The 27,990-nt window shown below is 49.0% G+C and overlaps 1 protein-coding gene and 1 long non-coding RNA gene across 2 annotated transcripts in view; one reads left to right on the forward strand and one right to left on the reverse strand.

Moving 5' to 3' along the window:
- ZNF536 (zinc finger protein 536) overlaps window positions 1-27,990 on the reverse strand; it is a 276,649-nt gene that overhangs the window by 126,860 nt on the left and 121,799 nt on the right.
- LOC116665721 lies at window positions 3,040-17,590 on the forward strand. The gene is made up of 3 exons (XR_004322370.1): window positions 3,040-3,337; window positions 5,175-5,177; window positions 17,580-17,590. It is a non-coding gene; the product is annotated as an uncharacterized LOC116665721 (long non-coding RNA).

The raw sequence follows: 27,990 nt of genomic DNA on the forward strand, positions 1-27,990 counted from the left end.
GCCAGCAGTCCCGCCAGAGGCCAGAGGAGGCAACACCAAATGTAAACATTTATTCCTTGACTTGCACGGAGTCCACTGTGTCAGGCTTCAGTTTGGGCCTCACAATAAAGCCTTTGTCTCTGCAAACGGCAGAGGGGTGAGGGTTCCCTCCAACCCAGGCTGCAGGAGGGCAGGTCGGCTTCAATCAAATTTTAAAACATTAAAAAGAAAAAAATTTTTTTTATTGATGTATAGTCAGTTTACAATGCTGTGTTAATTTCTGGTGTACAGCATCGTGGTTCATTTATGCATATATATATATATATATTCCTTTTCATCTAATTTTTCATTATAGGCTATTACAAGGTATTGAATAGAGTTCCCCGTGCTAGACAGTAGGACCTCGTTGTTTATCTATTTTATACATAGTAGTTAGTATCTTCAAATCTCAAACTCCCAATTTATCCTTTCGCCCACCCCCTGCTCTCCCCTCCACCATAACCATAAGTTTGTTTACTATGTCTGTGAGTCTGTCTCTGTTTTGTAAATGAGTTCATTTCTGTCATTTAAAAATTCCTTTTTAATTTTCAAAAATTAACAATAACACACACACATTTCTGCAGTAAGCGATCAAGCCAGTGAAGTGATGTGGGTTGGTACGCTTTTGGAAAAGGCAGTGTGAGAACCACATCTTCATACTGACATCTACAGTAGTTTGCATGCGTTTGTAACAACAGGAGGCTGTTGACGGTTCTTCGTAAGAAGGGGAAAAGAGAAGGTGGCTGAGAGTCAGAACAGGTTGTTTCAAATGATCAGAGTGCCCCCCCTCTCCACACTTTAAGGATGTGCACTGCTTCCTCCTTAAAAGAGTAAAACGAAATATTCTTCTAGCCATTCTGAGACTGCCTTAGAAGTATTATGCTGTTACAGATTTCAAAAGGTTAGCTTCAATGAACCTGACATCAGTATAACCCAAAATAACCCATTCAAGAGAAAAGTAAGAAATAATTGCTGTTTTCTCTTTTTTTTTCCCCTCCGCTATATTGCTATAATGATTTTGCATAACAGATTGAACAAAGTGCTGTTGTGACAGGTGGTAGAATTCAGCTAGTAAGCACCGAGACAGGGTTCAATTTAGTTTGTGAATCCTTTAATTGTTGTGCAGCTAATTAAAGAAGGTTCTTTACACTCGCAAGTGTTTACCGTTGCTAGTATGCATACATGAAAAATTAAATTGTGCCTTCAAGGGCTGAGAACTATAGAAAAATCATAGCTGAGGCTGCAACATGCTTACCAGCTCAAAATAGCTGCTTTTCACAATTGGAATTTGTAAAACTTTTTGCTAAGCAAATATAGAGCTAATTAGAAGTGTTCGTTGGACCAATTAACATTTAAATAAATAAGCCATATTGCACATTTCACAGTCTTTATTTAATGATGCTTCTAACTCTTTGGAAAGATTCTCTTAAGTACAAATAAGTTGTCATAAAAATGAAAGATAAAAATCACCCCATAACAGTATATGCTATTTTTTTTCCTTTTGCCTTGAAGTCCTTTGCTAAAACTCGGTACCTATTATCGAAGAAAAGGGAAAAAAAAACAACACACCTGCCACCCACAAACTAGATCTTCCTCTCCTCTTCTCTAGTTACCTTTCCCCCTTCTTCGAATAGCAACGGGAAAACATATTTTATTACTATTTAAATTGTTATGATAATTCTGTTTGCTTACGGTTTTTACCCCACGATGGAAAAATCCGTTTTAGAAAATCCCACTTTAATCTGAGAACATGCGTAAGCAAGGAAAGGAAGGAAAAGGAGACCAGAAACAGCAGTGTGTGGGGAGTGCAGCAGAGAGAGCAGTCTGGGTAGTCCCTCCCACGTGCTCACATGCAGGGCAACCCCCACCGGCGGGGTGCGGGGGTGGGTTGCGGGGGGGGGGGGGGGCTGCGCCCAGTTCTGGAGGAGGGGGGAGGGGCACATCCTTTCCCGGTGGAGGGCTTCGGCCCTGAGAGGTGGGGAGCCGAACCTGGACCCTGAAGTCCTTCTTTCTTCCTCTCAGAGACCAAGATACATAGATCAAAGGAACATTAACAGGCAGCCCCAACATTTTCCATTTTTTAACAAAGATGCCAAAGCAACTCAACAAAGGATAGTGTTTTCAACAAATGTTGCTGGGGCAACTGAGTATCTATAAGCCAAAAAAAAAAAAAAAAAAGAGAGAAGAAAGCTTTGACCTAACTCTCACATCTAATATAAAAATTAACTTGAAGTTGATCACTGATTTCAGTGTAAAACATGAAACTGTAAAACTTTTACAACACAGGAAAGTCATCACCAGAACCTAGGCCTTGGCAAATGGCTATCATGTCGCCAAAACATGTCACCAAAAGTGCAATTCATAAAAAATAAAATCGGTAAGCTAGATCTCATCAAAATGAAAGATTTTCTTCTGCAGCAGACCCCACCAAGATGAGAAGATGCACTACAGACTGGAAGAAAATATTTCCAAACCATGGATCTGACCAAGGGCTCAAATCTAATATATATAAAGAACTCTCAAAATTCAACAGTAAAACACAAATAATGAGAAAGTGGGCAAAAGACATAACCAGGCATTTCACACACAAGGCTATAAAGATGGCAAATAAGCACATGAAAAGATATTCCAAATCACTAGCCATTAGGGAAATACGAATGAAAACCACGATGCCATACTACAACACACCTACCAGCACACTTAAAATTAAAAATAGTGACAACACCAAATACTGCCTAAGGTGCCGAAACAGTGGATCTCGCAGACCCTGGTGGCCCAAATGTGAAAGGGTCCAGCCCCTCTGGAAAACAGTTTGTTAGTTTCTTAACAAAACGAAACATACGCTTACCACATGATCCAGCAATTGTACGTCTGAGGGTTTACCTGGCAGAAAACTTATTTCCACACAAAATCCTGTACGCTGTTGTTCCCAGCAGCTTGATTTGTAACCGCTCAAAGCGGGAAACAAGCAAAATGTCCCCCACCAGAGGTGCATGTTAAGCAACCTGGGGGACACCCATAGCACGGAGCACGACTCATCAGGGAAAAGGGACAGACAACGGACACAGGCAGCAATGGGAAGGACCTCACAGGCAGTGAGTGTGCTGACAAGCCAGGGCTGAAGGTCACACACTGCATGGTTCCGTTTCTGTTAACATCCTCATTGACAAAACCACGGAGATGGAATACAGGTTCGTAGTTGCCAGGGACTAGAACAGCGGGGGCTGGAGTGGATATAACTTTATACGAGGGGCAGCATGCAGGAGATCTTTGTGGTGATGGACCACTTCTGTATCTTAACGGAGAAGGTGGTTACAGAGTCTACAGATGTGATCAAACGGCATAGACTTTGCGCACATGGTGGTGATGCTGATTTCCTGGTTTTGCCACTATGCTCCAGTTATATAGGAAATAAACAATGAGGGTAACTGAGTAAGGGTACATAGGACCTTTGCAACTTCCTGTAAGTCCGTAATTATTTCAAATTTTTTAAAGTTAAAAAGAAAACTAAAGAATGAATTTGTAAACTCACGCACTATTTTCTGTTTGTGCTTTCTAACCTCTGGACCTGGTCTAGTTTGTAAACTCTTAAATCCCTGTTGAGAGTCAGGCATCTACTCTCTCCACTGGGGGCTTCTCATGTCCACTAATTTCTGAACACGGGTTAGGTTACCCTTTTGTAAGGACAAGGGTCTTCTCAGACCCCCTTCTCCAAGTCCTAATACCTTGTAATCACTAAGAGGTCTTACTATTGAGCTTGGCTTTGAGAACAAAGAAACAAAGGTCAATTAACATTTAAATAAATGAGGTATATTTGTGAAGAATACACAGAACACAGAAATCTAAGGAAGGCTGGAAATGACAATAGAAAACAAAGAACTGAAAGCTGTTTTGTTTTGTTTTGTTTTTACTTTTTGTTTGGGGATCCTTGTAGATCGTAGGCAGTTGTAAGCTATGATCCAGAGGGAGCCTGCAGACGTCTCCCCCAGATTCCCCTCAAAGGACGGTGACATACAGTACCACAACCAGGAAACTGACATTAATATACCCACAAACTTCAGAGTTCACCACTTTTTCAGACATTCATTTGGGGGTGTGTGTATGTGTGTTTAGTTCCATGCAACTTTATTTGTGTAGTTTTGTTTGACAAAACAGACAGGAGATGAGGCTAGATGGAGAGCCCCGAGCCAAGGATCATTCTTCTTTCCAGCAAAACCCTCCCACTTATAGTGCAAAGCATCAGACGAGACACTGTGAGCGTGATGTGTCCGTGAACCACAAGATTTAGGAGACAAACTTGGGGACAGGAACCATCCCTCTATCACCCAAGTCCCAAACCACAGCTGTCAGCCCAGTCTCTTGAAGTAACAAGTCCTGACAATTATTAAATGCTCAGGTTTTCAACCTTAGGGCCCTGGGTGCGGAATGGCCACCCAGGACTTCTGGGTTCTGGCAACAACTGAGGAATAAAAAGCAGGCTTGCAGGAAGGCCAAGACTCCTATCTGGCTGGAGGGTCAGATTTTAAAGACTGTCCCACAGAGCAGAAGGGAGGCAGGACACATGCTCCCCTTTCCCCTAGAACCACTCCAGATTCTCTTCCCGGAAACTGCTGCTCGTCGGTGACAGCCAGCGGTCTACACGCAGCTTCGAAGTGAAAGATGGATGGAGGAGAAGAATCTGAATAAACTGCCAAAACAGAGCCAATCACAAATTTCTAGAACTTCACATTGATCCAAAAACCGTAAGTCAAATTGGACATTTCTTTTCAAACTGGTCATTTTATGAACCCTAGAACACAGGCCATGTGACCCCTCACTTGGAAGAAATCGGACAGTCCAGATTCCATCCTGCAGATGAAATTGTTCTCCTGGGTGGGGATGGGGGCAGCTGCCCACCATCCTTTTGCCTAAATAAAAGGCTGGCATTTTTTTGTGACTGTCATTTTTTGTTTGATGAGGAGTTGTTTTTAAAAGCATAATGAAATAGGCAGAGCCGAGAATATTTAGGGCAACAAGACTATTGCACGACAGTCCGCCTGTCCATTGTAGCGTACAATACTACAGTGACAGATACGTGTCACTATACATCTGTCCAAACCCATTGAAAGTACACCAAGAGTAAACCCTAATGTGGACAATGGACTTTGGGTGATAAGGATGTGTCAGTGTAAGTGCATCAGTGATAATGAATGTATCACTCCGGGAGTGGGGGAGGCTGGGGGTGCCAGGGGCCGGGCAGGGGGGTCTACGGGAACTCTCTGTCCTTTCTGCTCAGTTTTTTCCTGTGAACCTAAAACTGCTCTAAAAAAATAAAATGTATTCATTAAAAAAAAACAACGGAAACAAAAATGTTAAGTGATCTAGTTGTTGTAAATCTTATATTCCAAACTTGAACTTGCATTAAAATGATAAAAAAAAATACCCAGTAAACAGCAATGGAGCAACGGCGGTGTGCGAGCTCTCTGTATTTTCTGCTCAATTCTGCTGTGAACCTGACAACTCCAAAAAAAAATAAAGTCTATTCGAAAAACAAAATATTTTATCGTGCCTTGTACAAGTAAAACTACTGTATCACACCTTATACATGCAAACTTAATGGACTCACAAACTGATTATCAGTCATTTTTTTTGTTTAAATTCTTAGGATTTTCTAAGTGGATAACCATGTTGTATGTCGTAAAGAGTTTTACTTCTGCTTCGCCAATTTGAATGATATTTATTTCTTTTTCTTAACATTGCACAAGCTAGGACCACCAAACAATGGTGACTAAAAGGGTTGAAAGAGGGAAGTCCTTGCCTTGTTTTTGGTCTTAAGGGCAATTCATTTAGACTTTCATCCTTAACTCTAATGTTAGCTGTGGGTTTTTCAAAATGCCCCTTATCAGGGGAAGGAAAGTCTTCCCTTTACTTCACTGAGAGGTTTTCTTTTTTTCTTTCATTTCTATCATGAATGGATATGGAATTTTGTCAAATGTTGATTCTGCATCTGTGGAAATGATCTGATGGTTTGCTGTGTTGATATGAACTACATTCATTATTTTCCAATGATGAACCAACCTTTTTTTCCATGACATCCCACTTGTTCAAAATGCGTTTTCCTAAAGTATTGTTTGACTTGTTTTTATAACACTTTTTAAGAAGCTTTGTATCTATGTACCTGAAAAAAAAACCCAGCAATGGAGAGAGGTAGCTCCTTTAGTGCATCTGAGACTCAGCAAAACGCAAGGTGCACAACTGTTCAGGATGCATCTAACCACACAGAGGCAACGCTTGATGTCAAAAAGAATTTAGTACTAAAATGTGATCACCAGTTATCATGGAGGGGACTCTCCCAGCAAAGGGTCCTGGGCAGGATGGGTCCTGCTCAGGCAGACAAACCAAAGGTCTGGGTGACCCTGGGCCATCTTCCCACAGGGTGACTTCTTGGCCAGTCACCAAGGCACTTGCAGACTCAGCCTCCACCAGCAGGACTCGGTTTCAACACCAAACCACAGCCTGCCCATCCCAAACCAAAAAGCGCGTCTCGGGTGTCTTACTGTAGATGCTGCAAACTGGGGAAAAAAAAAAAAAAAAGAGCCAATTGCGTGTTTTAGTTACTTGATATTCCCTCTCTGGTTTCCCAGGATGACAATTTGTTGGGTTTCTTAGACTCTCTGAGTGTAAGGTCATGAAGTACCTGTCCTGTGTTACCTCCTTTTAAAAAAAAAAATTCCTTTTTATTAATATATGCCACAGATGACATGGAAATTGGCAGCAGTTAAGGTTCACCTGAGATTTGTCCCGTCCATACACAGCAAAAGGCCTGGGACCAGCCCTTTCGTTCCGTTCAATGACATTAATACAAGAGACAATCTCACTGTCCGCCAACTTTGCACCAGGCACTCACTCTTTATGTGTTTTACGTTTATCTTCAGGGCTGGCGGAGCTCAGGAGCAGCTGAGCTGAGCTGAGGACTAGATGTGTGTGACTGCAAAGCCAGTGCCCTTCCCTCCAAGTCACAGCGTCTCCCTGGCACCGGTGTGCGCACGTCCAGTGCATAAATGAACGGTGATTCTCTTTGGGGAAGGTAGGGCTGAGGTGGAGGAGAGAAGTGACTTCTCGCATGCACTTTCCAGGCTGTACTGTTTACATGACCACCCAATAGGGAAGAAGGAGACATGTTGTGTTTGCCTTTCTCTTGATGGGGGAGGGGGTGGTGCAGAGGGGTCTGGGGGAGGGATGCTGAGGAAGGCACTTCCTCTGGTGCAGTGGAGCAGACCTAAGAGATACACCTGGGCCAGTCGTACACCTGGGGATGTGTGCATTGTGGGGCACAGAGGTAGCGGAGAAGTAGGGGTGGGAAGAGGGTTGTTTAAGGAAATGAGCATTTACGAATGCAAATCTAGTAATTACATACCCACACACACCTAACCAACCATTTGCACACACAATTACCCAATTTGTACGGGTTCATAATAGATAAGTAGGCAATAGGTGGGCACACCTGTTGGACCGGCTTCAGAAAATGTAAGTAATCCTCTAATATACAGAAGATTAAAGTCCTTTAGGGAAAGGTCTTGGACCACCAATTAGATAGTTATCCAAAGACTTCTGCAGTGTTGAAGGCCCTTGTTATATGCAGTGACCTCCAGTAAGAGTCACTGAGCCTGAGCGGTGTGTTCTGATTGCTGGGCCGCTGTTCTGGCATCTGGCCCGCCCTCCCCTGGCCTGCACCTCCCGTCCCCACCAGCTCCCCTGGCGGACTCCGGCTCAGCCTCCACCTCCAAGACACAGGCTTCTCTCCCCACCCAAGGCCCACATCTGCTTCTCAACATCTCCATCACTGCCCCACCCAACTCACCACCATACAGGCAGGCTTCCACTGCTTTCCCTGCTTCCATGCTGCCCACATGAACCCTTAGACAATCCTTCACACTGAGTAACAGCTACTCATTGCTCTTCAGAAACAGACAAAAATCCCAAACAAGTTTACAGTGCCACCTCTACCTCCTTCTCCAACTCAGTGCACAATTTCTCCTTCCTTTCCAGCTCCAGCCCCCCTGCCCACCTTTTAATCCTCAAATTCACCCAGTTCCCTCTGCCACAGGGCCTTTGCACAGGCCAGTCCCTCTACCTGAAGTGCTCTTCCCTGTGCTGCGCCTGTTGAACCCTTATCCAAGACTGCTGAGATTGTACCTTGACCCGAGGCTCTGACAGCTTCAGATACCACTCCCTGAGGCACCTGCCAGAGTTGTGATTTTGCATTTGTTCTTGTGATTTTCTGATGAATATCTGTCCCCTATTCCAGCCTGTAAGCTCCATGAAGGCAGGGATTGAATCATATCCCCTGCACACAGTAGGTCCTCAATAAAATCTTTGAGGATGGATTACTAAGTGACCATATGAATGAATGAATGAATGAATTGGACCCTCTTCCTTGATGCCTTTGCTTGTGCTTCTCACGTACCACCTGCATATTTGCCGTAACAATTGTTTTCCTTGCTTCCTCTCTGATAAGCTGTGAACGTGGCGTGAGCAGGAACCTGGGCTTAGGGATGAAGTCCCGTTGGTGGTTGTTGAATGAACGAATGAGCGAATCATGCACTGTTGTGAGCCTCAGCATTGCTCAGCACCTACGACTGATGTGACTCTCTCATGTACACTACTTCTCCCTAGAGATGGCTTCACCCAGCAGGTGTCACATATATTTGCTGACTAGATAAATGAATGAATGCTATCATGCTGTGCCCCACAGATAACACAAAAGCAGTTTCCTACATGCCACTGAGTGTCTGGCACTAACGCCATATCTTACATATCCACTGCAGTAGTTTTATTTGAAGTTACCAAGCAATTTAAAAATTAAATGAGCATGCACCCTGTCATATTTTGATCTAACGATGCACTAATTTTCAGGACAGAGAAAAAATAGTTAATTACTATTTTGTACCAACAGTCCTCTCCTTCCTTCTACTGTAATGTAATGTAGTCAAATAAAGAAGTTACTCTCGTGCAATTTTCATCTCGAGAAATAAAACAGCACTTACAACTCTTTGTTTGGGAGTTTAATTTTAGCTCACTTAAGAGCAGTTATCTGATGTGCTTGTAAGAACAGAGACAACCCGGAAAAAAGGGAAATCACACAGAGTGAGAGGGTCGGCCGGGAAATCACCATGGCCCGGGCTCCCAGCTCTGCACCGGCAACCAGACACCCGTGGGGATTACTGCCTGCGGTGACTCAGGGCACAAATGTCACATCTCAGGCCTCCCAACCTTCTTCCCTACCCCTGAGATGGGGCCTTAGCCCTGGCTCCACATGGGCGTGAACTTCTTAAGGCTAAATCTTGCGGTCTCCTTAATGAAATCCCTGTGGTGGCCACTTCTACCCTCCCTTTGAATTTTAGATTCAACCGCAAGATCTTTCTGCCCCTTCCTCCCCGCCCCCCCATGGATTTGTGGTTTCCTTCTGGTTTCCCTGCAAATTCTGGATGACACCCATCAGGGCCCTGGGGCTCCCCAAGGGATGACTTGAACTCCCAAGAGCCTGGGCATGGCTGAGACCTATGCGGGCTGTGGAAGGGGAGACGCCCCCAGCCTCACAGCCCCCCATCCAAGTCAAGAGGCTGGAACCGCCTTCCTCCCCAGCCTCCAGACAGCTGAGAACTACAGCCTGGAAGGGATACACTCTTGCTCGCCTCTCCTGATACATACTTTTTTGGGAAATCCTTAACCAAATAGAGGCTAGCCGGAGAACACAGGATGTATAAGATATGCCACATCAGCTAAATTAATACTGATTTATCCTGGGGCACAATTACAAGGTTTAAGGTTACAGTGCCAGCAGTTTGAGAGACAATTACATTCGAAGACAGCTCACAAAGGGCTGGCAGACCTGAAATCAGAACAAGGGAAACTTTGGTAGAAGATTCCATCTCTCAGTGAATTAGAAGATGTGTTTCTTCTTCCTCTGAGTTCCTTTACCGTTTTCTAACTTTCTCTCGATCTTTTTCAGATCTTGATCTGTTCTGGGCCTTACCAACTTTGAGAATTAAGCCCTAGGAAGAAACCGCACCCCAAACTCAAGCACTTCTAAGTGGAGACTAGTGAAACAGATTTGGGGGCCGGGGCCCCTCGACGCCTGCGACCGGAGATGGGTGAGACACTGCTGGGCCACATGCAGAGTTCCTTGGGGACAAAAGGGCAGAGATGCGGCCGTGGGGGAAGGATTCCAGGACTGCTAAGAACGATCGGTCCAGATATGTGCAGGCGCCGCGCCACGGCTGGAACTCTGCTTCTGACAGGGATTCCCTGGCCTCCAGCACGTGCTTCTGAACATGGTGCCCAGTGAAGAAACAGTAACGCTGCCATGCCCAAGGGCGGGTAGCACCCGAAGTTTATAAAGTGCTCTTTGAAAAGATTTATAAAGCTCACAGAGCAGGGATTTTGTTTATTCTGACAGGGGATGGATGCTCCCAGAGGTCCAGAAGCCCCACTGGTGCGAAGGGAGACTGAATGTAAATGCTGGGTGTGGGGAGGACAGAGGGCTTCGGCCTCCCCATGCCTCGATCAGAATCCTCCAGGAAAAGCACAGATCTACCTCCTGCCCCGCCTGTGGGGCTCTCTGGCTCTGCACGGGTCTATTTAAGGGCTGGGAAGGACACCAGGCCCAGTGGGACTGCAAGCATACAGCCCCCTTTGATGCCAGGAAGGCTGGGCTCCAGCTCAGCTGCGGAGTATGGGATTCTCTCTCCATGGGCCTGGCTGCTAAGTTGGGAATAGCAAGGTGGGGCGGTTTGGTGGGGTGACCAGGACAGGGTCCAGGGAGCATGCAGCCTCGAGATACACCCAGGTCCTGACCCTCAGCCCCCTCAGGCCTTTCCATTTGGAGAGTTAAACTCCAATGTTCCACTTTCTTGCATTTAAAAACCCTCTGAAGCCACTGCACACCCCGTGACCCTTAAAGAGTTTTATTTAGTGCCCTGGCTCCAACTGACTCAGGCTGCCTTTCTTCTCTTCCCAGCCTTTTTCCATTTGAGAGCTTATTAAAAGGGAGAGAAGAAAAGTCCCTAGAAGTTTTCATTTTATAAGTTCCAGTGTATCCTAAAGACAGCGAACTGAGGAGTAAAGAAAAAAGCAAATGAGCCGGATTCTACCCTCTTCTTTCTGCTCAACACGATCTGAGCCCCTGCTCAGCTAACGCATAGGAAATGGACTCAGCGGACAGTAAATGCTCAGTGATGGGTGAGCTTCACACTTGCCCCCACTGGGCAGGCACCTGTGTGGGACAGGTACTTCCTTGAGCATCCCTGAGTTCCAGAGCTGGCTGTCTAGGGAGACGTCTCAGGGGGGAGGTACACAGCGGAACTGGGATTTCAGCAGCCGTTTGAGAAATCTCAGGGGAAACCACGGAACCGTGCGCCACAGGGCCTGGCCAACCTTGTTTCCTCTCTGATTCTGCTGGAAACATCTTTTTCTAGAGACCTTTACAGCTCAACTTGGAAAATGTCACAACAATGCTCTCAGCAGCCAAGTGGTCCTCCTGGAAGGCGGAGGAGTCAACAGAGCTATGAGCTGTCAGTGTGGGCCAGCAGCACCCCCGTGGGCAGGGTGCAGGAGGCGGTGGGGAGAGAATTCACAGGAACTCAGGCGCCAAGGGCGCCGTCTCTCAGCCACCCTGCAGGACACTTCGGAGCCAGCACCTTCAGTGGTCCAGTCCTGGGCCCGACTTAACCCGGTGCAGAACACCCCCATCGGAGAGAAAGGCATCATATGGTCCCCGGGGCCAAGTCATTAGTCATCTGACCTGTACTGGACAGATAAGAGATTTCTGAGCTGGGGAGTGTGGATGAGATACAAAAACCTCCCTTGCAGAGGGGGAGGGTGTAGCTCAAGTGGTAGAGCACATGCTTAGCATGCATGAGGTCCTGGGTTCAATCCCCAGTACCTCCTCTAATAGTAAATAAATAGGAAACCTAATTACCTCCCCCCCCACCAAAAAATGAATGAATGAACAAATAAACAAATAAAATTAAAAAACAACAAAAAAAAAAAGCTCCTGTGGGAAATATGCATCTTGGGACAAGAGTAATTTTCTTCACGATGATCTTGTGCCCAGAACAGAGGAGGGCGGGACCTCCAGCTAAGAGTCCCAGATCCTGCAGGGACCCTGCCGTCCCTCCCTGACAGGGGTTCAGCCTCCAAGGTAGCCCTTCCCCAAAGGTTCCACAGCCGGAGCCTCACCAACCACGTGGACAACCTTCCGCAAAGTCCCTTTGAGCGGATTGTGGCACAAACCAACCCTCTACCTGGGAGCCGTAAAGCTGGGCCCTCGGCGCATGTGCAGAGTGGGTCCCACAACAGAGGAAGGGAAACGGGGCCCCCCCCCCCGCAGTTGTGTGTTCTCAGCTCATGGTGGGGGGAGCCCGGCACATGAAGAGAGGTGGGGTGTGGGACTCCCTCCTTCCCCCCAGCACCACCCCATGCCCTCCAGCCCTCAGAGCCCCCTCAAGAGGCCACACTCGCTTCAAGGGGAGACTTCAGGGAGTGGATCCCTGTATCCATCACTCACTACACAATGTCCAACTGCCAGCTGTCCCAATGAGGCCTGGAAGGGACCAAGGTTTTAGTCCTGGAATATGGGGAAACCCATAACGGAATCTGTGTCTTCCCATTGGCTTTTATGGACCAACCAGGGAAACAAAACATACCTCCACTCCACCCCAACCCCGAACACCCTTGAAAGCACAGCTCTCTGCGTCTAAAGTAATGGTCTCTGCTCCCCCAGCGCCCTTGCACACAAGCACACACCTTGAGAGCTCAGACTGCTTAGCTGGCTTGTTCTTGGAGTGAAGAAGTTGGAACAGGCCCATCATGGATGGAGGGAGGAGTCCCAGGGTGTCCGGGGCTGCGCCCACCCCATACAGTACCTGATGGAAAGATCTGTGAGAGGCCACAGGAGGCCAGGACTGGACGCTGGACACAGCAGAGTGGAACCCCCTCCTCCCGTGGACCCTGTGGACCTGGAGGTCAGCACCACGGGGGCAACACGATGTCTGGGGGAGCAGGGGCCCCCACGACACTGGTGGGTGCCCCTAGGATGTCTCCCTGACCCCACTGAGCACCCAAAATTGTTGGGAGCTTTAACCTGACTCAGGCAAAGTCGCATGACGTTTCTCACCCCCGAGTCTCACAGAGGAACCCACACACGCACTCTCCCTGGGGTCCCTGGGTGGGTGGTCTGTTGGCTCGAGTGTCTTCACTGGGATTGAACAAAAGGGCCGCTGTGTGCTCTAATCCACTCCCGCAGAATCTTGTAGACGCTTCCCCGTCCCCGCTTCCCCACCTCTTGTTTCTCGCAGCACCTGCTTCCTGGTCGATTCAAGACGCTCTCAGTCTCACGGGCCTTGAAACCCGACAGCCACGGGTCCAGGGAGAAATGGACAGGGTGGGGGGGCCCTGAGGGGTGCAGCCTACTGACCGGCCCACCCAGGACCCATCGGTGCCTGGCCTCCCCATGCAGTCCCCTGCAGGCCTGAAGCCTTCTCCAGGCGGGGTCTGCGGGGCCGCTGGCCCAGGGTCCCCAACAGGCGACGAGGTAGGGAGGGCTGAGCCCTGGAGCCAGGCCCCCGGGGACGAGGACGGCACCCCCACACACACACCAGCCATTAGTGTCAGCAGCTTCTTTGCAAACAGGGATTAGGCAGCAGAGGCCACAAATGTCCCTTTCTGTGAGCATTTGACCTTATCTGGAGTGTGTCATCAGCTTCGAGAGTCATGGCTTATGTCAGTGTGGGTGAGAAACAGCCTCCACGGCTTCCAAGTTGGGATCACTCTGCTCTCAGCAGCAGATGTAAACCAAGCCTGTGGCAAGTGGCAATAAATGGTTTGGAAAAGAGCGGTGGGTCCCTCGCTGCCATCAGCCACGGGAGGGCAGGAAGTAGGCTCTCTCAGGCACCCCCTTCACTAGCCTTGGTAAATGAGGGGCTTCTGGGCTCAGTTCACAGCAACCAGAGGCTGGGGGGTGTGGTCCCAGCCTCGACTGTGTGGGGCACGACTCAGTGTCCGGCTGCGGCCAGTGGCCGTCCCTTCCCCGGGGAACCAGGCTGTTCCATTCAGCAGCTCCCCGCTGAGCACCTGCTCTCTCCCGTGTACCGGGCTCCTCTCAGGCTTCCCTTTGGTTCCATCCCAAGGCTTGGGCAGGCTCTGACCACGGGGCCTGGGGGCCTGCAAGTGATGCAGGGCTGGTGCCATAGGCAGGTGGGGGCTCTGTGTCTCCAACTGACGCTTCAGTCGAATAACAGATATACCCGCTCCTGCTTACAGCCTGCTTCCTCGAGCATTTTTTTTAAATCAGAATCTTAACACACGCATCGACATGCTATCTTAAAAACTGTTGATAGAGTGTGACTTTGGATAAGCCCTTGGAAGCAGTCCCCTGCTGTACCTGCCACCAGCCCTCAGACGAGCTCTGTCTGTTCCACTGCGACGGAAGTGTTCAGTGAGATGCAAGACAAACTTCCGAGCTTCTTCCACCAAAAACTTCTCCCGAGATCCTAAAAATAAATACCTAGTACCTATTGTCCTGGCTGTGTGCCCGGCACTGCTCTGGGTATTTACAATGTTAATGTTGTCACACCTTGACTGAGAGCCCACTATGTGCCAGCAGACACAAGAACAGGACGGGCAGACGTTTCTATACAGACTCGGGCCTGGTCATGGATGACAGAGATCTGAAGGCTCAGCTGAGGGAGGGGCTAACTCCACCCAGGGTTTTCGGAGAGAGGTGACTTTTCAGCTGGGTCTTGGAGGATGAATAGGAGTTTTCCGGGGTGGGGGGAGCATAAATGGCAGGCTTTCTAACACAAGGAAATAGCATATGCAAAGGCATAGAGAATTCAAGGACTTTAGTGACAAAGGAAAAAGGTGACAATGAGGAGGGGAAGGGCCAGGGGTGCAGGAGTGTCGCATGAGATGAAGACAGGATGGGGTCAGGTAGCAGGGGGCCTTGGATGCAATGCCAGCTGACAACAGAATGCTCTGGGCCACATTTTTATCAAAGCCTAAGTTAGGAGGGACAGAAGGACAATTCCACGTGATCTCTGAACACCATCTGCCAGTTCAGTGACTGGGGACTGCCATTCACTAGGGCATCTCCACTGGGGTTACACTCAGCACGCAATGCCCTCTAGGATCCAAGCTCCACCCAGCTGGGGATGCAAAGCCACAACACAAAAGGTGTCCCAAGGCAGCGAGTCAGAGGACAGGGGAGGTTCATGATGGAGGTGGCTTCGCATCTGGGCCGAACAACAGGGTCTGAGAGGTTGAGGAGCAGTGAGTGGCACCCTGGTAGAAGGAAGCGTATAAGCCCAGGTGAGAGGATGGATGGCGGGCAATGTGCTCACTCCCAGGGGGAGGGCAGCTCGCCACGAGGGGTCTGTAAGAAGGCAGGGACGGCAAGCGGGGACCGGTGCAGAGAAGGCCTTGGGTGCCAACTTCAGGTGGTAGAACACTATCCTACAGGTGACAAGCGGCCACCACCGCATGAGGAGCTGCAAACAATTGGCAGTGGAGTTGGGAGACGATTGATGACAGCACAACAGATACAGCCGAGAATGACCAGCCGAGGAATCCAGCATCGGAACCAGGGTAACAGCCAAGTTACACAGTTCGTGGGGCATCCATCAGGGCACCCAACAGGAGGCTATCTCTTCCCCAGAACTGGCACTGCTTCCGGGCAGGTGGTTCCCCAGACAGGTTGCCCCTGGCTCCTCCAGTCACCCCAGCCACTGTGACACCCACCATGTCACTGCCTCCCTTCATCTCTAAATGGTCTGCAAACTCAACAACTCTCTCCTCCCTCCTCCTGTCCCCGTCCCTCCCGGCTCTTCCTGTCCCTGCAAGGCCCTTCCCTCCTTCTCCCACCTCCAGCTAGAGAGCACACCTTTTCTAAAAATTATCTCCACTCCTCCATTTGAAGGTGTTGTATGTGGACGACCCTTTGACCTTCACGCTCCACTCAGTTTCATGGGCTCTGTGTACGTTTTGGCTCCCTCCCCAGTGTCAGGACCCCCATGGCACCCAAGACAGAGCTTAGCCCATGAGACCATCACCTCCTGCCATTCACTAGGATGGTGTATCCATGAGAGGTCTCTGGCCTTGCCCCCTGTTCACCACCTTGCCCCCATCACATGTGCAGTAGGTGGTCCACCATGGACACTCAGTCAACATTTTAGGAAAGAGAGAGAGAAAAAGAGAGGAAGGAAGGAAAGGGGGGAGGGAGGGAAGGAGGACAGAAGGGAGAGAAGGGACCAGAGGGGAAGAGACAGGAGAGGAGGGGAGGAGAGGGAGAAAAGAAAGGTAAGAGAAGGGCAGGGCGAGAGAATGAAACAAAGGTGAGGGAGTCAGTGGCCGTGGGGTTGGGGCTGAGGCCATGGCTGTGTCCAGCTGCCAGAGTGGCCAGCAGGGCTGCTGCCACCTCCAAGGGGTCCCCTCAGGTTGTTCACAGCCCAAACGGGGCAAACCCCAGGCTCCAGTCAGGAAGGGGCTCTACCTCGCTTGATGCAGTAAATACAGTTCTGAAAACTTGAGTCACATTGTCTTTAGGGGGGAAAAAAATCACATTTTATTCCAGATACACAAGAGTAAGTTGGCTAATTTTGAGGATTTCCATGGGGAATTCTTTTGAACAAAGAAGAATGGCTCCCTGATTTATGTTGGATAAATGATGATTTCCTATACCAAATGTCCTTTAACACAGTGAGCACCCACATGTTCTGAAGCCAGAGCTACCACAGGGACTTTAACACTCGTCATTACCTGCAGAAGCGCGTGTGGCCCAGAGCATCCCCACTCTGCCGCAGCTCCTGCCCAGCCAGGCCACGCTTCCGCCCCTCACTGCTGAGCCCTGTCTAAGCGATGCATTAGCAACTTACATAGGGGACTGAAAACACTGATCTTTTCTAGCTTTCACACAGGATTTCCTTCTTAGGGGGAAAAAAAAATCCCTGCCCACATCCCATCCACCAAAAGAATGCTTAATCAATGAAAAAATTAACTGTATCCCTAAATAAAGAAGTGCAGATATTTTCTTTACAGTGCTTTATTAATTTGTAAATACCATTATTGAATTTTTGAAAGTTCTAATTTAAATGTATTGATCTATTATTGTTTTGTAGATTTTTCCACCCAAATGTCTTGGAGGAAATGAATGACTTAACCCTGGACCACTGCAGTTGCAGAAACTTGGCCAAAACATAAAAGAAGAGCTTTGCACACACGATGAGGAAGGAATTACGTGGTGTCCGGTCCCGCAAACTGACAGGTTCATCCTCAATTCAAACCGGACAACTTTCTTGTAACCGCTGTGTCGGCAGCCCTGACATGGGAAGCGGGGCAGGAGCACGAGCTGTCCCCACGTGGGCCGGTGGCAGGGGTGGACGGCAACCAGGGGGCAGCGAGCAATACATCAACCAGAATGTGAGCAGAAGAAGGTCCGTTTTACCCAGAACATCTCCTGATGATCATTCTGATGAGATTTAAACCAGGGAAAGAAAAGCAGTACCTCAGGGGTGGGGATAGCTCAGCGGTAGAGCACCTGCTTAGCGTGCACGAGGTCCTGGGTTCAATCCCCAGTGCCTCCATTAAACAAATAAATAAATAAATAAACCTAATTACCACCCCCCCCCAAAAAAAAGAAGAAAAGGATAGAATTATCTCTCCCCGCTTGCTCCCTTCCAACAAAATAATTCAAGTAAGAAATAGAGGCTGGTTTGCCCCGTAGTACACTTCATGGGAATTCATTTAGCAATACTTTGATTCATTAAAGATATCTGGATGGCAGCGCGGAGGCCCGGAGGTAGAATAAAGGGCCTGTGTACCCATCAGGTCAGGTCAATGGTCTCCTTGCAGACCTTGACCATTTGCATCTCTCTCCTGTCCCCTCCCACTGTCTTCCCTCACCCACTCCCCCTTCATCCCCTTCAGCAGACTATTGACAACGTAAATCATATCATGAGGCTCCCTGTCCAAACCCTTGAAGGCTTCCCATTGCCCTGGGAATCAGCCCCTTGTCCCTGCCTGCAAAGCCCGTGTGACCTGGGCCACCCTCCACGGTGGCCTCATCTCACTGTGTCTCTCTCCCTGACCCTGATACTCTGGTCCAGATCCTCCAGCATGCCAGTCTTGCTCCCGCCTTGGGACCTGTGAACCCAAGGGCTCCCCTCTGCCTGGACGCCCAGCTTCATCTTACTCTGCAAGTCTCCCATCAAAAGTCACTTCCTCTGGGAGGCCCCCCAAGACTACCCTCTCTGAATCAGGTACCCCTCCCTGTCACACCCCCGTCTCTCTCCTGCTCTGTTTTTGTTGTCTGTGTATCCTCTGTCGCCACTCTCCACCCTGTCCAGAATTTAAACAAGAACCTCACCTGGCATCCAGTCCCTAACACAGGGCCTGGCACACAGCACGTGTCAAAAGGCACTGATCTAATCACGAAAAATGGGTTCACTGTGGGGCACAGTTGGTGTCAGTGATGTAGAAGCACGTGCTGAGCACCTGGATGGAAGCAGGCAGATGTGAACTCTCTGGAAAGAGACCCACACCCGCCCACATGAAGCCGCACTTCCAAGGGGAGCCAGAGGCCTGCGATGCTCACTCCCAGTGCCTTAAGGCGAAACATCTGAGGGCACAGATTCCTTCTGGTCTGAGAGCGCTCACGTCTGAGGCCCCAGCTGAGTTTTCCTGCAGAGTTTGCGGCAAATCAGTTGAGTCGCTTTTGAATTATAGAGTGCTAAAAAATTAATATTTATGACTCTTCAATGTCTCACCTCTTTTTGGCCACTCATAACTCAGACTCATTTGGTCTCGAAGCTTCTTAGGGCCGAGTCCCCACGCTCTTGGCGGGGAGGACGGACCCGGCTGGGGTGGTGGCAGCAGCGTCCAGGCCACACTTCACAGGGTGGGCCCATCTCCAGCCTTACAACCCATCTCCCCCCAGATGTAATGGACAGAGTTTCCTGCCAGTGCTCAAGTCCATTTTTTGATTACCTATGCAGACAACAAGGAGGGCCTTAGGCTGGCTAATTAGGGGTGCGATTGCCTAACTGGGCCACGTAAAGACAGGACAAAAGGCTGACTGCTGGCAAAAAAAATTCTGTTTTTGGAAAAAGGCCCTCCCCAAAGAATGCCCCTGTAGCTGGAACAGCATTTTGTGTTTATTTCTACTTTGGAGGTCTTCAGTGCGGCCCCGATGGAGCTACCCAATGTGGGGGGTACTCCATGGCACTGGGCTCTGAAGAACCCACCCCATCACTGACCAGCTCGGTGACCTTCACCCGTTAGTCTGAGCTCCCTCATCCACAGAACAGCATCCTCAAGTCCTTCCTCAGGGCTACTGTCCAGCGGAAATCAGGCAAGGTAAGAAGGCACTTGGCATGGCGCTTGGTTACCAACAGTCGCTTCTCATCCAGACTGGCCATACAGCTTTGCCAAGTCGAATTCAGTCTCATTTGACCACCCCTACCCCTTTCAGGGTCTGCTGCGGCCACTGCAGTGATAGCCCCCATCCCAAGGCCTCTCTGCCCAGCACTCACCCTGCCCAGCCCCTGGGCAGCCAGCCTGGCTCCTCCTGGCCTGTGTGTGCCCAGCCCCCAGCCCTTCCCCTCTTCTTCTCCCAAACCCTCCTTTTCTGGACCTCACCCCCCAAACCCCTCCAGCCTTCACCCTTTCCAGATCTCAGACCTCCTGGCAGTGATGACATGTCCCTGCCACTCTCCTTCCATTTCATTCAAATGAGCATCAATTCAACAGAAAGTACTTAACAATTTATTTAATTATATCCACACATCCCCATGGCCTGCTCAAGCTGAAGACGGCTCCATGGAGGAGACAGCAACCAGGAATCCATTTTGCCAGATGTGGGGCCATCACTGTCTTGAGGAGAATCAAGACCCACCTCACTGTCCTAATGCCACACAGGACCCAGCTCAGGCTGGCTTCCCCCTAGTCCTAGCCTGGGGCTCCCCAGACAGGGGACGTTTAACAGGTAGACCCACTACCAGCGAGACCAAGGAGGAGTGGGAACGTTTAATTCATCCCATTCCACAACATTTTTGTGTACACTCCAGTCAAGAGAATACATAAACTTCAAAACAGCTCATGTTTGGGAAAGAAAAATAAAAGCAACAGTCTTAATATCTCAAATCATATTTATAGGAGGCTTTCAAAGTAACTGCACACACATTATTTCCAACCGGTCCTCCCTACAAGCCAGGCAATTGATGGGACTGGAGTCATCACTCCCTCCTCACTCTCCTCACCCCCAGGACTCAGAAATCCAGACACCCACCAAGGTCACTTGGGCCTGATGAGCCAAGGGCCCAAACCTGCATCCCCACCTCCCCACCCCAGCACAGGGTTTCACACACAGCAGGCCCTCGGGAGTCAGGGAAGTTGGAGTGAACAACTTCAGAAGAGGAACTCTGCCTGCTGGGAGGTCCAGGGTGGAGACAGGCTGTTCCGACCCTTTTAACAGGCACTAGAAATGCAGTTCTTCCCTATTCATAAGAAAGGTGTCAGTGCGGGTTCCTCAAAGCTGCCCCCGCCCACTTTATTTGCTGCTCACTGAGAGCAGAAGGGACAAAGCTGGGCAATGTAGAAGACAGACAGGGGAAGGAACAGGGCATGGACCAGGGTGGGAGAAATGTTTTGGACCTAAACGGGAACCTCCAAGGGTGGCCAGGAGTTTCCCATCATCTCAGAAGGAGCCAAACTGCTCCGATTCAGTGCCCAGAGCATCCGGTCAGGACAGTCAGAAGACAAAAACAGCAGAAGGGGTGCCAAGGTGGGGACAGCGACGGGGTAGGGAAACAATACTCTGTTCTATGTTTTTAGAAGCCTCCACTGATAGCCAGTTCCATCTCAGCACAGAGAAGGCGGAATGGGCACTCTCAGACCATCTCAAAGATGAGGTCAAGTCACAGCAAGGTCAAATCTCTTGTTCAAGGGCACAGCAAGGTCAGAGACAGAGCTGAAGTCAGGCTCCGAGGGTCTTTTCTTCAGGCCTTCTGGGCAGTCAGAGGAGGGTGACCAAGGGACCCAGCTGAGCACGTAAGAACCTAATCAGTTCTATACCTGAGGCCCAGACAAGGACCTGCCGGGGCTCTGGCCACTTCCTGAGACTGCAGGGCCTGTGGTTCCACCCAGGGACTGAGCCTGTCCCCTGTGGGCACCACCTCATCTCCCCCACATCTCTGCCCCAACGTTAGGCCATGTCAGGGCTCCCAGTGACAGTCTCTCAGAGAACCTTCCAGAGCCCCCATCTCAAGATGGCTGTGGACTTCAGCCCACAGGCATGCACTGGCTACCTTGGGCTCCCCCTGGGCCCCAGGGCCGGCCAGGTAGCAGGCGCCTGTTCCCCTAGTACCCGCCGTGTACTGGCCACTACACCAGGCGCTGAGTGAGTGCAGCAGCAAACACGCCAGAAAAGCCTGGCCCCAGGGAGCAAGGGCTTTAATGGGGGACACAGCAATGACCAAGGGAGCAGGTGAAGGTGGCGATTTCAGCGGGAAGGACTACAAGGACACAAAACAAGACAAGAGAGCAACTGAAGGGGACACGGGATGGGTAGAGTGGTCAGGAAGACTTTTCTGAAGAGGGGACAGCTGGGCTAAATGCTACATGAAGATCCAGAGGAAGAGCGTTCCAGACAGGAAAACAAACGCTACGGCTCCCAGTGAGCTGCCGGCAGGATGACACCTCCCTCCTACCCTTCCCTGGGTCTTCACCCATTCTGGCTTCTAAAGTGAGGCTCTGTTGGGCCCCTTTAAGGGCTAAACACAGCCTGCATGCCCAGCACTGAGCATCAGTATGGGCTAAGCTGAAATGGGGCCGTGGTGCCTGGGCGGGCCCAGCCTCATTTCTGGTCTATAGTAACGGGTGGGGAGGCACACGTCCTCACCCCACATCCCTCTGGAGCCAGGCCCTTCGGAGGGGCGGACCAGGGTGGAATCTACAGAGACAGATCCATAGTAGGGAAGACATAAAGATGGAGGTCCATAGATCCGGAGCCACCCATGCCATTAATAGGTGCCTATGGTGAGGAAATGCCACTTGTGGGCCACAGACACACGGCATGTGGCGCTTTCTCAGAATCACTGTCCCCAAAGAAAATTGTGGCATCCAAGGAGCCTCTGGAGGACAAGGGACTGAAGGAGGGGGCCACAGCACCCACCCCCAGCCCTTGAGACAGAGGCCTGCACTCACGTGGAGTTACACACACACTTAAGCTCATGTACACACACCCACGTGCGCTCTCATTACCCACACTCACTGCTCATACAGACACATAACATACATTCAGCTCTCAGGTAGGCTACGTACACACAATCCTCAAATGCACGCGCACACACAGGCACGCTTGCACACACAGAATCACGGTCACGTCCACACGTGGACACACATGCTTATGCACACACACTCATGCGTGGCATACACACCCACCTGCCATAAGCACTGTAATACACGCATTTACGCACACCTGATGCAAACACTCACGCCCACGCACCTAAAACAGTCACACACCCGCACATTCAAGCCCACACGGTCTCACACACAGCTTCGGGGCACACTCATGCACCTACACATGCACGCTCACACACGCACACGCGCGGGCGCAGGTCCAGGACCCTCCCGCGGCCTGAGCTGGCGGCACAGGGCAGTCGAGGGGCGAGCTCCCCGGCAGGGGATGCGAGCAGGGCGCGCAGGCCTTGGCTGGGGTGGGGCCCGAGAGGGGGTCCCGGTGGGGCGGCGTGCGGCCCGGCCCCGGCGCGCGCAGGTGCCCGGCGCAGGTAGCGGTGGCTGGGCGCCCCCGCGCACGGCCGGCCCGCCGGTGATTACTATGCGCCAGCAGCTGTCTCGGCGCGGTGACGGCGCCTCTAATTGATCTCATTATCTCCCCTCCGTAAGGTGAAGTGCGGCGCTCGGCGGGGCCCGGCCGGCTGGCGGGCGGCGGGACGGCGGGGGCAGCGCTCAGGCCCGGGGCCTCCGTGCCACTGGGCGCGCCGCCAACGAACGCAGGCGGCGGGCTGCCCTGTGGCCGGCTCCCGTCCCCGGCTAGTGATTTCGCCAGGAAACAGCCCCGGCCCAGGCGGCGGCGGCGGCGGCGGCGTCCTGCGTCCCTTTGTCACTCCTACCGTTTTGGAAATTGTTATGAACGCTATTCTGTCCAATTTCCCTTCACCTTCCTCCCGCCCAGAGCGGCGCCCGCGCGGCCCGATCTCCCGGGCGCTTCGCTCCGTCTGGAACCAATGACAATGCTCCCCGATGAGCCCTCTGCCCGGGGCTGCCTGCGCCTGAACGGGCGCCCTTCCGGCTCGGCTCGCAGGCGCCGGGCCCCAGCCCGGCCCGGGGGCCAGCCCCGCTCCGCCCGCCCGCCCTCCGCACCGCCGGGTGTCCTGGCCGCTCCCCCTTTCTCCCTCCCACGTCCAACTCTCCCTCACTGGAAGAGAGAGCACAGAAGCAGCCCAAGGAGTTGCAGGAGAGGGGGGGAAAAAAAAAAAAGGAAACACTCAGTTTGTTGTGCTTTCCTTGGGTTTGTTTTCTTGCCAAAAAAATTACCCCCTTTGTCTTTGCGCAAAAGAGGCCACGCGGGCACCTTCTGCTGGGCGCCGAGGCGGTGCCAACTCGCCTTTCTTAAGGGCGGCTTCTGTTCCCTTTCTAGCCTCACCAGATATATTTTTAACATAAAAAACACTATATTTAATTGGTTATGGATCTCTGTTCTCTTAGCACTACTGGATATCACAGAAAAACACATTAGTACAGAGCAATTAGTGCAATGGCAGTAAACAGCTAAGGCACTATTAAGCTGTGGGTGATTAAATAGTATTACTTTTTATTTTTTATGGTGCTAAACTAAAAGATGGAGGAGATTTAAAGTACATATTTCCATTAATATTAATATAAAATATAAATAACAGGTGTCTTCCACTTCTTCTTAAGGTACAATATATACCCAGCCCTGCAATCTATAGAGAGCATCTCTCTCTTTTTTTTTCAAATGAAAAGATCTCTTTCTTTATACACTCGAGGCCAATATTTCTTATCCATGCACCCGGATATTTAAGCAGAAATATTTAATTGGAGTTACGGAGTCAAGCAAAATAATGCCCGTACCTACATCACCATAAAATAAATAAATAAATAAAGCTTCCTTCCAATTGAAATATACTCCATCATTTCTATCTTTTCAAAGAGCGAATCAAGCAGTCCGTGATAAATTGACTGCAGGCCCAGCAAACGGGCAGGCGGTGGGTGGGCCGGGCCGGGCCTGGCTGCACCTTGCTCCAGGCCCATCCTCGCCCAGCGCCCACGGCGGCCCAGGCCTCTCTCCCTCCGTGTGTGTAGATCATCCTCGCGGTTCTGGCACATCTTTTCCTCGGCATCTGATTAAGTTAACAATGTGCTGCTATTTGCATGCAGATTTGCTGGGGCTTTCTCTCCAGCTGCTCCCGGAGACTTGGTCTTTCTCTGCGTTGTGATAGCACAGCAGTCCCTAAATGCAAGCTTTGTCAGACCCAGGTGTGCTCTCATTGAGGACGCCTTCGTTCCAAGCAATTTTTCTTTCTGTAGCATTTATAAGGCTCTATTATAGTATAGCCACATCTGGAGGAAAATTCTCCTATTAATTATATACTTTTACTACTAGGAAGACAAATTCTAAAAGATACTAACATTTTTGTTGTTGTTGTTCTTATCTCTTTGACAGCCTGCGTTTTATTTTATTTTGTTTTGTTTTTCCAGGCATTTCAATATTTAAAGAGCCATTAACCAAGGGGGGATGGGGTGAATTTCGAGGAAAAGAGAAACAGCAGACCTAAAATCTTAGTTATCAGCCCTGCCTTACCTCAGCCAGGCAAGTCTGAGCAAAGACACCAACTGAGGCCTCTCTGAAGGCTGTGGAGTTAGACGTGGGGCTCAGAACAGGGGCCGGGTAAGTGGAAAAGAGTTCTGTTCTGCTGGAATTAAAAAAAAAAAAAAAAAAGTGCTATTAACCTTTAACCTCATCTGCTCCCAGGTGGACACTCACTCATGTCACCTAAACGCCAGACAATTTGATTCCTCCACAGTCCAAAAGCAGAACCAAATTGGATCAGCCTGGTGACCCAGATGCTATGCTTTCTTTGTGGGGTAGGGGGTAATTTTTCAATCAGGTTTGAGGCAGATTAAAAGAAAAATCTGGAGCTAAGTATTCATTCTCATTTTTCAGGAAGAGACAACAAGAAGCTTTGTCCACAGAGTCTGAAAGTTACTTTAGAGCCAGATGGGGTTTTTTTGGTTTGTTTATTGTTTGTTTGTTTGGCTTGGTTTTGGGTTTTGGTGTTTTGTTTTGGTTTTCTGGTTTTTTGGGTTTTTAAAAAATCTCTTTTGGTATAGTCAGATCAGATGGTGATAGGATAGATAAAATTAATCCAAAAGGTGGGGAAAGTTTTAACCACTGGGTGGTCCCTATTTGAATTTATCATACATTTAAAGTGCTAGAAAATACAATTTTTGATTCAAAAATTATTTTGCAAAGGGATATGTCCTGCATGGACAAGAGTGTGTGTGTGCATGTGTAAGTGTCCTGCGTTGGGGAGGCTGCACACACACACACACACACACACACACACAAACACACACAGAAAGCTGAATTACTTGGAAACCAGAGAAAATAGAAATGGGACCATTTTCGATTTGCAAGCCAAATTTTATCAGGTGAAAATCCAAGCAGGTTTTGGCCACTCAGTCCAGCTCCTATGACAACAACGCTGAAACCATCTTCTCCTCCTGTCTCCAAAGCTGGCATCAGAAAGAACCCAGGGCCCGGGCCCAGCAGTACCAGGGGCAGCTCTCAGACAGCCACCCATAAGCAGAAGATCGCCCAGGAGGGGCCTAGGTCCTGTGCCTGATGGCCCCAGTTACCACTCCCAGACACCAGCTGCCTCGGCCCACTGGTGCTAACTCCTTTGCCTCAAAATGACCATTGGTTTTCACTCTCTCCAGCCATACACTGTCTGCATGCAGACAGAGATCAGAAAGGCCTTGCAATTAGGGTCTATCTTTGGGTCATGCTCCAGCCTCAGTTTCTTCAGCTCTGAAATGGGAAGAACAAACCCTACCCCAAATGGAGATTACTTGCCTGAAGGACTGGGAATCAGGTTCAGAGTACAGATGATAAATAAGGGTAATGTTTACTGAGATCCTCTCTCCTTATGAATTAGCCACTTCTCCCTCCCCTCAGGGAATCCAGGGAAACCAGCAGCAGATTCTGGGTCCCTGACACTTAAAATTCTATGCATTCTTTAGGAAAAATATTTTTAGACAAATAATATAAAGAGAAAGAATTGAATTTTTTTTTTTTTAATTTGACCCTTCTGGGGCCACTTGCCATTTAAATCCTCCCACTGGCATCCCAGCCCCCCAGGTACCCTCCTGCAAAAACAGAGCAGGGAGACAGATGCAGTGGTACTGGATTACATCACTGGATAGCATGTGGCATTGAGGGGAGAAAAAAATAAGAAAAGACAAATGACATTTTGCTGCTATAGTGTGCTATTTTAGTGGTGATGGCTTGACTTTTGGCCCAAACGCATATGCCAATGGCAAGGCTAACTCCAGGGACTCACAAAAAAGAATGTGTGTTCACAGCTGTACTGTACACCAATACAGATTACATGTTTTCAGTGTTGCGGCCACAACAGAATGCTAATTAACATACTGGAGTGATGAGAACGGCTGCAAGGGCCTTATTGTTCCATTATTTCATGAAGCCCAGCTGCCTTTGTTTGTGTCACTTATCCTCTCGTGCCACAGGTTTTTACTCCAAAAATACTATCCCAATACAACGTTAATATTTAAAAAACAAAGAGGTGGCAGATTGTCATTTTTGTGTCAGTCTCAAACTGCAGAACTGTTAAGCTGTTCTGGTTCGGTATTTAGAAATAATTTAACAGCCATATTCAGACACTGCCTGCATTCTAACATAATGGCTGAATACTTGAACCAAGCAAATGCATAACTATCCTGACATCACTTATGAGATTTAGATTGGTCAGTTAATGGAAGTCTTTACCAGAATCAATACCATAACAGCTTCTTGAAATGAACGTGATTTTTTACACGGAGTGCTGCAAACAATAACTACAGAAATATACTACCTTTGTGCCCAGCACAAAGAAGCTAAGATGCAAAATTAAGAAGCAATTACATTTTTGCAAACTAATACTACAGTCGATTATTAAAAACAAACACTTTCAAAGATATGTACTTATCATTAAATAATTGGAGAGCATTAATACCCCCAGCACCTGATTAATCTTTTTTTTACACTTTTTAATAGCTGTTTCACCTACTGGCTACATTATCAGGTTGCTATTAAGTATTGATATTGATGATTGATGTAATAATGATGAAACAAAAAGCCAGACTTAGAACTTGTTTTTTGGTAAATATTTTTTTCATAATCCTCATTCAAAAGAACACTGTCTGCTGGCTAAATTAGATTTTATTTATTTATTTTTTTTGCCTGGCTTGTGCATAAAAGTGATGTTCTATAAAATACAGGTTTCCTCAAATAGTGTCCCACCAGCAATCTATACATACTACAGTAATTTGCAATCACGGTCATGGAAAGCTGTTGGCTCCAGCCCAAAATGTTTATGGTGCATTGCTTCCCCCAAAGAACAAAAACACCCTGGAGTTTTATTTCAGATTTCCCTAAATGCGCCTTTATTGACACCAGGTACAATAGTTGGGGAAATACGTAATGCCCCAGCATAGACGCCATCAACCAGGGTCATAAATTAAGTTAGAAAAGGTCTCCCCTAAAAACTATAGCACTCCACTAATCAAAGCCACACTGTCGCTCAAGAACACGAAATCTTCCCCACAGCCAATTGAGTGAACAAGCCAGAGTTGCCTTTTAACGAGTTTAACTGGTAATCTCAGATAAATGGAGAA

Source organism: Camelus ferus, chromosome 9 (genome assembly GCF_009834535.1).
Source record: "Camelus ferus isolate YT-003-E chromosome 9, BCGSAC_Cfer_1.0, whole genome shotgun sequence".
Lineage (NCBI taxonomy): Eukaryota > Metazoa > Chordata > Mammalia > Artiodactyla > Camelidae > Camelus > Camelus ferus.